Genomic DNA, 12,684 nt, shown 5'->3' with positions numbered 1-12,684 from the left:
TTCAAATCGGTATAAAGTACGAACATGTCAACCGTAAATCTAGATTCTAAAACTCCAAAACGGTATGATATTTGCAAAAGTTAAAGTTATAACTCGCCGGGCTGCCGAAATCAGAAGAAAAACTTAATATATATTTATATATCTGAAAACTACGTTACGTAAGCTTTCTAATGATATATAATTTGTCAAAATCGGCCTAGAAATGAAACTATAATTTAACAAAATACGTGAGTGGGTACATCAAATGTATAACCTCGGCGCTTCGATAAAAGATCGATAGTTACGACACGGTCACGTGACTTAGACACAACAAGATATTTGGGTTAACGGTCCCCTTTCTTATCCGTGTAATCTAGAGTCCGTGGTTTTGAGTACGTAGGAAATATAGAACATTACCGTTGCCGTCAACTATGGAGTAGATCAGTTGATAGGACTCGTCATCTGCTATCTTGTACAGAAATCCTCCGGCCGTGGGGCATGCTTCTGAGGCTCTATCCCACGTGTAACAGGTTTTATGATAATGGTAGCAAATATTTCCGTTCGCGGTATAACCGATGGGGCAGGTAACTGAGAAATGAGAACAAAACGACACAAATCGGTGTTGCAAAGTTAATCGATTAGATCGTTTAATCCTCTAAAATATTGAAAAACATGGACATTTACTATTATAGACATGTTAGCTTGAGCTATTGCGCTTAATTACTCGGTGTTTAATCAGTGGCGAAGAAATCTAAAGTAAAATTGCACCTTAAGTAGAAAACACTAATCTTATGCACCTATTTGTTAAGACAAGATAGATTGTCTGTATCTTTATTTAAGTGATACAAACATAAAATTTAATTTTACAGTCAGCAACCCAAGAAGAAATACATCAAAGATATCTTATTCTTACCCGAATAGCACAATCCTGTAAGCATCAATATTAACAACGATACATTTGCAATCAAAATAATTATATTTCCTTTCAGTTGTTCCATTATTGCATTAGTTAGATTAGTTTACACATATTTTTCAGTTGGCATAGCCATCGCTCTTTAGCAACTGTGTTTCATTTTTCGCTAATACGAACCAGCAAATTGCTAAAATCAAGACTTCCTCTTTTGAGTTTATTTAGCCTGACCAATCAGAAGAATCTGTCTAATGTGTGAAAGGAAGTAAATTTGGAGCATTCGATTCCTGAAATCTTTTACATGAATACATGGTACACTGCCGATGAAAAGGTATTGATATCGATACTAGCGTGCGAATAAGTTAAAGTTTACAATTGAACCTTAGGATTTTAAGAACGGAATAAAGAAGATTTAATGTTTAAAAATGAATGCCCTTTATTGGTTTTTAAACAGTTTCACGACAATGTTAAACGGAAAAAAAGCTGATTCATTTCTTATCAATATATACAAAACATAGTTATATAATACATTGAGGTTGCTTTATATACAATGATTGCTGTATTTTTCGATCAAACGACAAGTTACTACAGCATGTTACTCGTTCGGCTTCAAAGTTATATGTGCCCATGTAGTTTAAAGCTTTTAAGTGAGCTAGTCTCTCAAATATTGACGAATTTTCATATTAAAGCATCGATCCCCCGTATCGTAAATGAAATATTATTAAACACATGAATGAACCTTCCGCACTTAAGTAAGAGCGTAGAATTATTAGTTACACCGTGAGTAACTGACGGTGTATGGGATATACACCCTCAGTAATTTCATACCATACGAGAGCGGAGGGAAACGGTGTTACGATTATATCTCAACCGATTACTCGGTGGGTATGGAAACTACTAGAGGTGTATGGAAAATACTCCATGGGCACGTGGCCGCTCTAAGCCAAACGGATGAGGTCATTCTTGTAGGAGGTGAGATATATACTATTAAGGCAGGTGTAAGTGTTATGGTGTGCCAATTTCAGGGATTGCATTTTTAATTCAGACATAATTTACAATATGAATATTAACTCAGACTCAAACGTGCTAGTTTTGTAACTCAAGATGTAAACAAGATGTGCTTGTTAGTTTTATTGTAGAAAATCTACAAATCATTTATTAAGGCAGGTAATAGATTTTCGTTGAGTTATGTGCTCTGGGATAGCTTGTTGGGTTTTATTTAGTTTAATACAAAGAATCATTTGGTAACTTCTATTGAAAATTGATCGACATTAGGGACATTTTACATTTTTGTTTTCACATAATCTATGTAGGCACGTTCAAGTTTTTCTTTAGGGTGCGTTCGCGAGAAAAATTGGAGCAAGAAACGTAACAACAGCATATTTATTACGAAATGTATACATGTATACCTAATAACAAGATCTTCCATGAAATTGATTATAAGAAGTAAGTGGTGGTGGTCAAGATAATTGTTTTTTAATGACAAACCATTGTTTGCTTACTCGAGAATATTTAGCTTTTGTAGTGATATTTAATGTGCAAATATTGTATATCCTCTCTTTGGACCGCTTGTTGTGTTGACGGGGGTCAAGATTAGGTGATCGTCTCTCATAAAAAACCTGACATATTTAATGTAAAGTATATATGTCATATGAATACATCACAAGGAATGACGCATATCGTAGATTCCGGTATGGTGACCACAAAACCAAACTCAAATGGGCCGTGTGGGGATATTGAACCGGGTCGACGAGATGAGCTGCGAACGTATAAATCACTATTCTTACGAACCTCAACATGCATCTCGGGGGTTACCAATTTGCAAGAACAAAAAACAATATTGAAATCACTCAGGTACAATTTAATAAAAAAACTGTAATTGTGATATATATGGTGTTACATAGAATTGATTTCTATGTTGCATTGTAAAGTTTAAAAAAGGAGCTAACGTCTATATCAATGAAATATAATTTACTGCAACGGCAAAAATGATTAAAAATCTACCCGAGTGAAAAAAATAAATAAACGATAATTACACGCAATAAAAAAATGTAATAATTAGAGAAGAGTTATAACTGACAGTGATTAATAACCCATATAACGTTTTGACAACCACAATAAACATTCAAAATCAATGCTGTATATTGACTTTTGATCTCAAAGTATGACGTTTTATGTAGCGACCTGCTTCTTTTTAGCGAAACACCTCCTTATTTTGTCTACGAACTTGATATGCTTTTGTAAAATCTCTTAATCTACGGTCCCAAATAGGTGAACATTTGTGAAAAAATATTACAAAATCGGTCAATGCATGGGGAAGTTGCAAAACGAACACAGACCGACTGACAGACTCTCCGGCGCCCATCGTCGTCCGTCGTGTGTCGTCAAGAATTTGCCTCAAACTACATCTGCTGTTAAGCTTTTATGTAGATTTGTATTGAACTTCACTAGAAAAGTCATTGTTTGACCCTATTTAAAAGTAGTTTAAAGTGGTCAGGTCCGTTTCATATGTAGGTTACCAGTGCTAAGAAAAGATGGCAAAGGTTAACCTTTATGAACCCTTTGCTCTGAAACCACAATGCACATGCGTTTAAAATTTGGCGTGTGTGATTTTCTGCATATGTTGTTAAAGTCATGCCCATGGAATCAAAACTTGCCACGCCCCAGTGGTATAATGATTTATATAGTATTATTTATTACATAACTATATAACTTTTAATATAAAGTCGTGACTTTATATTTGGCACGAAACATTAGAGAGGGGTCGTGAACAAAGTTTCATAAAATCTTGCTCAAATGTTCATGCTGGAATCTTCCAAGTGGTCACATAATTGAGTAGTTGTAAATAACTAGAAATGTGTCCGAATGACACTGATGCCCGCCATATCTCAATGGACACATAAATGAATATTTTCGAAACACATTTCAAATATCTGACATTAATATTTAAGCGATCAACTCTTTTGTGTTGTCTTGAAATTATATTTTTAATGCAAATTCACTATACACAAAAAAGCTTTCAGTCGCATGAACATCTTACAACACTACCAGGGACAAGTAACTGTTGGGGCGCAAGTGAGAAAATAGTAACTGGTGTTCAAAATGGCGGTCGATTTTTCAAGTAATGGAAGTCTTTTTACGAAAGTGCCTGATTGTTAACGATTGAAACTGTAAATTGCATGTGCACTTCTAGGTCATATATTAGTTTTCTCAGCAGTTTTCATGGAAAGGTGGACTTGAACCATCTTAGTTTGTCTTGCATTTACACCAGGATGCTTCCAACAAGCAATCGCAATAAATGCATCAAAATTCGAAAAATAAGCCCCAATTTCATAACTGGTAAGCACTGTAACCCACTTTCCGTAACAGGCGTTTATTAAAAGTCAGAGTACTCAAATAAAAAAAGGAAAAAATAAAATAAAAATAAATACGAATGTGTAGGTTTGCTTTGTTCAGTCGTGATGTGTTACTATAATTTGTGTAGTAACGCTAAAATGTACAGTGCTGAGGGGACATGGGAAATACTTGTTTCAATGCACGTGTGGACGTATTACTTTCTTGTATATTGAATACTCGCTCACTCATTCACGTTTGCGAGCGCACGAAATATATTTAACTATATATTTGAGTACACAATTAACACAATTAACAATGCTATGTTGGGTGGGGAAAAGTTTATTTATGTTGATTAATTTAATAACTGTTTGAAGAATTTAACATCTATAGCAAAACGGCTTTAAAAACAATATATTAATACGTATTTGATGATGTTTGAGGAATTTTTTACATTTTCATGCTGGTTAATATCGTATGGTAAACAACATTGAACATGAAATGTAATTATTGTCACTGTGCAGCTGAACTTGTAATTTCTATTACTTTAAGATTCGTGTTCGTATTTGTGTAGCAAGTTAATTAAACCAAAGATTAAAAAATATGTAACTGGTTTTTATTTATATAAAATAAATGTATATTTTGAGATATCGGTTGCATATGTCGATAAGGACGATCGATAAAGTGCCAACTACTTTTACACCTAAACAGATTTAACATATCACACAGGCCTTCTCTTGCGCACCAATACGTGTAACAGCGAATGACTAAACGTGTTTGATAACAGTCATTCACGTGCCACTGTGCAACGAAAGGATGCGTTAACCAGAAAACATCTTTTGCTGGACATGATTTTATATGATGTTATAAACAAGCTTGAAAAGACTGTGAATTTCATTGCAAAGCTTAGTTCGTGGGGTGTCTCAGCATATTTTATTTGTGGTACTTACTCATATTCTCTATCTGTTTGTTTACACATGCTCATCTATATCATAAATATACCATATGTAAATAAACGAGTTCAGGAATTGTGTTGTAACGATATAATAAACTCTTAATGTAAAACTTGATTTGATTGGTTGTCAATATAAATGTGCTATGTAATATGTGTATACTTATTATGTTAAATGTTTACATTCGTTTTGCCTTCATACGATTATCATTCTGTATTTTCTTCTTTTCCGGAAGGAGATGAAAGTACCTAGAATTTCTTCAAGAGACTTGAAACGATATATTGATAAATGAACAGTTAAAACAAATGGAAAACGTTCAAAAGTGTCACGGAATAATAAATGAACAGTTAAAGGAAGAAATAGCAAATGTTCAAATGTAATGTTTCTTAAACACCTTTTAATTGACCAGTCTTGACAAACTAAAACACTGTTCCGTTTAATTACGTGATGGTGCAAGTATTGCAGTGAAAAAAAAACAATCAAACAAAATGTCGTGTTTATTACTCGGTGCATTGCTTATAAGATCTTACGCCCCCCCCCCAACCCTCCTTCGTGACAGGGGCCATTAAGAATTTAAAACTATTTTAAGATATTCAGATTTCCTTTGACATTTAGTACATGTATCAGTACAACTTGGTATATTTGTTGGTACAGTAAACCCTAAAGTCAAGACCTGTTGATGATGATGATTTATTTTGCAACATGTGAATTACCGATTGTATATGTTTGTATAGCAGTCTTTGCATATTTATAAATTGACAGCTTAAATCTTGTGAAAACTAGTGTACTTCTTTATGAAGTTGATACTGAATTAATATTGTACTTAAATGTAATATTTGTATACTTATTATAAGAAATTGTATTATGAATGTTGAGTTTATTTAGATATACTAAGAAATTCATATAGTAATGACATGGGAAACTAACAAAACCTTAATAAACAAGTATTATTAGATTTATATTGTTCTTTGTAATGAAACCACTCCTTTATCAACATGCACACTCAGATTCCATGTGCATCTAATCAATATCAGTAATAATATAGAAAAAAGCCCATATACATATACACTGATATAAATATATATACATTTTGTTTTGATAATGCAAAAATAAATATAAAATGTTTGTGTATATAGTTTGTTGAGATAAAAAAACTACCCTAAACACCACTGAATGAAATTTAAAAAAAACAATAGATTTGGTAACATGAAAATTCTAAGTGTGCTATTTGCATACTAGAGCTGCGACACAAGGGTTTCGCGGGATGGAATGAGTGGAGAGATCAAATCAAATTGAAAATCAATTATTTCTATAAAAAAAATTGGTACGAAAAAATATGTGGGTACGAAAATAAACAAATTTGTGTACGAAAACAAATTTGAGTACGAAAAAAGGGTACGAACAAAAAAGGGTACGAAAAACTATTTGGGTACGAAAAAAATTGGTACGAATAAAAAATTAAGTACGAAAAAATTTGGGTACGAAAAAAAAATGAGAACGAACAAATGGGTACGACAAAATTTGGGTACGAACAAATTTGTGTACGAAAAAAAATTGGGTACGAAAAAAATGTAGGTAGGAAAAAAACAAATTTGGTTAAGAAAACAAATTAGAGTACGAAAAAATATAGGGAACGAAAAAAATAAGGGTACGAAAAACTATTTGGGTACGGAAAAAAGGGTACGAATAAAAATTTGGGTACGAAAAAAAGTTAGGGTACGAAAAAAATTGGGAACGATAAACATTTGGGTACGAACAAATTGGGTACGAAAAAAAATTTGGGTACGAAAAAAATTGCGAACGAAAAAAATTGGGTACGAAAAAAAATGGGTACGACATAAATTTGGGTACGAAACAAAAATTGGGTTCGAAAAAAATTGGGTACGAAAAACACTTGGGTACGAAAAAAATGGGTATGAATTTTTTTTTGGAAACGAACACATTTGGGTAAGAAAAACATTTGGGTACGAAAAAAATGATTACGAAAAAAGAATTGGGGAACGAAAAAATTTGGGTACGAAAATAACTTGGGTACGAAAAAAATGGGTATAAAAAAAATTGGGTACAAACAAAATATGGGTACGAAATATTTTGGGTCCGAATTTTTTTATTTAAAATCAAATTTGAATTGTCTAGCGCGTGAATTGTCTCCTGGGGGTGAATTGTCTTGGGGTTGCTATTAACGCTACATGTACTTCCGGCCAAGTCACGTGTTTATAGCGATTGCGCAATAAAAAACACCACTTTTTCGTCATTTTATCAAAAACTAGATTTTTCCCAGAAATGACGAATATGCCATCGTGAAGATCGCGTTCTTGTCCATAAACATGTCAAATTTCAGCAAACGTGTCAGGCCAGTTTTCAAGTCTCTCAAATCGCGGCTATAACCAGAAGCTTAACGAATTTTAGTCGGCATTATTATTCGTTCAATTGAACGTCATCAAATGCCAAAACATCATTCCATACTAGAGTTGCGACACCTTAAGGGTTTCGCGGGATGGAATGAGTGGGAACTAAAAAAATGTGGGTTCGAAAATTTTGGGTAAGAAAATGTGGGAACACAAATTTTGGGTACTAAACAAATGTGGGTACGAACATTTTGGTTACGAAAAAAAATGTGGGTACGAAAATTGTGGGTACAATGGGTCAATGTTAAGGTTTTAGCATGGCGGACGCCGGACGGCGAAAAGACACGACACGACACGATGAGCTAGCTATGACAATACCTCAGGTATTCTCCGAAAACAGCCGATCGCATATGCATAAGTCAGTGAGTAATACTCAACAAGACTATTGTCAAGCAAATTATTTTGTCCCCTACCGGCTCCACCATTGTCAGAATTTATTTTATTTTTTTATTTATTGCCATAGAAACCAGAATTTTTTACATAGGAGCAAAATGAAATCACGTGCATAATGTCCTTATTGCCATCTATCCATGTTTCAAGTTTCATGAAAAAATATTAAGAACTTTTAAAGTTATCGCAGGATTCAGAAAAGTGTGACAGACTGACTGAATGACTGACGGACACACAGAGCACAAACCATAAATCCCCTCCGGTAAAACTGGTAGTGGACTAATAAAAGCTAGGCACGGCGTATAAAATCAGAACCACTGGGTCGAATCTGCTGAAACTTGGCCACATTATAGATTATAGTCCAAACAAGCTACAGAATGAGCGTTTTTGGACCTGACAGCGTAAAACATTAACCAATAATGGACAGCACAAAATGGGTCATTTTGTACAAAAAATGTAAACTTTGAGTGGCATTTAATGACCTTTAGACATCAGAAAGTTGCAAATTTTTAATATTCTGCACACTTCGACTTGTTTTTTTTACAAATTTAGAAGCATTTATGCTTGGGATGTATATAAACCCTGTTATTCAGTGTCAAATTTGGCAAAAAATCACAATACAATCCCAAAAATGGCTTAGCAGCAATGCCCCTTTAACATTATTCCTTATATTTAATTGTATTGTTTAAAAAGATAACTGTGTATATTTAATCATAATGGCTCTGTATATCACACATGATAGGGCACTGCTGGGGCTTGAACCCAGAACTCATCTCACATTGTAAGATGCGTTTTTCAATTAAACTACAATGTCTGTATCTTGTGAAGTGGAGCCAACATACACCCACATACCGGTAAGTGAAAAAATCATTCTGTCCATATATTTGTACTGGGCGTTAGTGAAAGTCTTTTTCCAGGTTTTCCCTGATTTCCAGGTTGGCTGGAAACCATGTTTAACTATGATAAAATGTTCTTTAGATGCCATGTGTATTAATATATAGGTCTATTTTTCTGAGATATTAATGAAAATGCCTTTGGGTATGTGGCGAATATTTAAAAAATCTGCAACTTGATATATGGTGCTAACACGGTAAAATTGTATGAGCCCAAATTATAATAGATGAATGCGTATTATGCTTCTCTGCTTATACTATGACGACATGTTCATACAATGTCATTTTTATTAATATACATGTATATGCCAAATTTAATGAAAAAGACTTGAAAATGTGTGTCGCAAGATACCAAAGTACGAAAAAAATCAGCATTTTTATGTAGGGTCATCACACGGTAAAATTATTTGTGCCCAAAATAATAATAGATGAATGCATATTAGGCTTCAATGTTGCTTATACTATGACTACTGGTTCATACGATGCCATTTTTATAAATATCTATGCCAAATTTAATGAAATAGACATGAAAATGTGTGTCGCCAGGTACCAAGTAAGAAAAAAATCAGCATTTTTATCTAGGGTCTTCACACGGTTAAATTATTTGTGCACAAATAATAATAGATGAATGCATATTAGGCTTCAATGTTGCTTATACTATGACTACTGGTTCATACGATGCCATTTTTATAAATATCTATGCCAAATTTAATGAAATAGACTTGAAAATGTGTGTCGCCAGGTTCCAAATAAGAAAAAAATCAGCATTTTTATATAGGGTCTTCACACAGTAAAATTATTTGTGCCCAAGTAATAATAGATGAATGCATATTAGGCTTCAATGTTGCTTATACTATGACTACTGGTTCATACGATGCCAATTTTATAAATATCTATGCCAAATTTAATGCAATAGAATTGAAAATGTGATTCGCCAGGTACCAAGTAAGAAAAAAAATCCGCATTTTTATGTAGGGTCTTCACACAGTAAAATTATTTGTGCCCAAATAAGAATAGATGAATGCATATTAGGCTTCAATGTTGCTTATACTATGACTAATGGTTCATACGATACCATTTTTATAAATATCTATGCCAAATTTAATGAAATAGACTTGAAAATGTGATTCGCCAGGTACCAAGTAAGAAAAAAATCCGCATTTTTATGTAGGGTCTTCACACGGTAAAATTATTTGTTCCCAAATAATAATAGATGAATACATATTAGGCTTCAATGTTGCTTATACTATGACGATATGTTCATACAATGCCATTTTTAAAAATATCTAGGCCAAATTTAATGAAATAGAATTAAAAATGTGTGTCGCCAGGTACCAAGTAAGAAAAAAATCAGCATTTTTATGTAGGGTCTTCACATGGTAAAATTATTTGTGCCAAAAATAATAACAGATGAATGCATATTAGGCTTCAATGTTGCTTATACTATGACTACTGGTTCATACAATGCCATTTTTAAAAATATCTATGCCAAATTTAATGAAATAGACTTGAAAATGTGTGTCGCCAGGTACCAAGTAAGAAAAAATCAGCATTTTTATGTAGGGTCTTCACACGGTAAAATTATTTGTGCCCAAATAATAATAGATGAATGCATATTAGGCTTCAATGTTGCTTATACTATGACTACTGGTTCATACGATGCCAGTTTTATAAATATCTATGCCAAATTTAATGAAATAGACTTGAAAATGTGTGTCGCCAGGTACCAAGTAAGAAAAAAATCAGCATTTTTATGTAGGGTCTTCACACAGTAAAATTATTTGTGCCCAAATAATAATAGATAAATGCATATTAGGCTTCAATGCAGGGTTGGCATATTGACCGGTCAATTGAGTATTGACCGGGCCGGCGGTCAATACCTGGTTAAAACCGGTCAATACTGGTCATTACTGGTCGATTGAAAATTGTAGCATTTAAACATTACAAAGGAGCCATTTTATATAAAATCAATAATTATTCTGTAATTGATAAACTTTTTTCTGAGTTATTTATTTTTAAAAAATCTTTAAAGCTGTAAAAAGTTACTTCTTAATTATTTATGGAAACAGCCTCAAATACATAAGGACTAAGGCAATATCTTTATCTCAGTGTATCACATCTGTTACTAATTAGCCGGATTTTACATAAATTCCAGGTTGATAAACACAACAAGGTAAAGGTACTTTGTAGTCGGTGAGATATAATAATAATACAGTTAGTAAGGCTCGTACCCTGGGTACGGTAAATATACTAAAACGTACGCGGGAATTTTAACACTAAATCGGTTGTTGTCGGCTATTTTGTAAAAATTAATTATGTTTACATTTATGTAAATTTTCTGTTAAATGGCATTTATATTATCAAAACTCATTGTTAAAATCAATAATGTGATTTAATTTTAAATCTTAAATTGTTTAAAGTCGCGTCATTGTATGACGTCGTCAAGTATAATATTTTCCGCGACATCGCACGTTCACTTTTTACCGTCATAGATTTTTTAAAAGAAACATTATTTGGTTACCAAGGTCCGTTAAATGGGGAACACCATATTCGGTATTTATATTATGTTTTAACAATTAATTAATGCTGTGTAATTAATATTGTTTAAGATATTTCGATATTTATTGAAAATGTTTCAAATTGTTATTTATGAAACCTCTTATTCTAATGAGTGTATGCTATTATATTATACTTTGAAAAGCATATCTGTTGTACTATAATCTTATTATTCATTTATTACTGTTAATTTCATTTATTGTAGAGAATCGTCAATGTTACATCTAGTCGCCAATGCTTGTTGTCAGTGTTAGTCGTAAATGCTTGTGATCATTGTCGTCGATGTTAGTCGTCAATCCTTATCGTCATTATACATGAAGGAAATAAAAGCAGAAACAGAGACGTATTCTTGATTACTTGCTTATTCCTACGGCGTCCTCTCAACACTCATACTAAAAAGCATGTTGATGCAGATTTTTTAAAAGAGAAGTTTGTTTAAGGTAAACAATATTGTTTTACGTTAATCGGTAGCATGTTTAACGACATCGGATTTTTGGCGGATATACAACTCGGATATAATCTAATATTTGCGGGTATGTTTAAGTTTATTTACCGTACCCAGGGTACATGTAAGTAAAATTAAGAGTACTTACCGGTACATGTACCGGTAAGTAGTACCCGAGCCGAGAATGATCAATCGAGCCTTAGTAAGTGAGTGATGGTGTATGGGATAACATGCACTGAGGGTGTATATTTTTCACGAACAAGTCAATTGAAGGTGTTAGAGATGCATTGATCCATAAGATTTAAAAGGGTAATTAACCACGGGCTTATTAAAATTAAAATGATGACATTACATTGTACCGGCTGTTTATTGTTGTATACTGTAAGCTTGCAATATTTTAAATAATGTAAACAACTTACCTTGTATTAAGTTGGCACATTACAGTGTAGAAACTTTTTATACTTATTTCTGTTAAGTTGCACTGGCTGAACCAAAAGAATTATGTAGTCGTTTCTAAATAATCACGAAACAACCTACTAATGCATATATGCTTGCCAGTTACTGAGTTTGTGCATTTCCATTCATTATCGGCCTTGGCAAACAGCGTAGAATCAGAGACGCCGTGTGATGTCTGCTATTTCGTTACACTGAAGATTTTCATATCCGCGGGTGTTTTTTATGTCAAATGTTATGGTTTTTCAATAGATCGTATACTTATCTACAAAACAGCGAATGAGCATTTACTTTACATCATTTCTGATGATCTTATTTTGTAAATAATTTCTGAGTGTTACTTCCTACGTTGCTATGTCGTCAG

Source organism: Dreissena polymorpha, chromosome 14, assembly GCF_020536995.1.
Source record: "Dreissena polymorpha isolate Duluth1 chromosome 14, UMN_Dpol_1.0, whole genome shotgun sequence".
NCBI lineage: Eukaryota > Metazoa > Mollusca > Bivalvia > Myida > Dreissenidae > Dreissena > Dreissena polymorpha.
Note: the sequence above shows the minus strand (reverse complement) of the source record.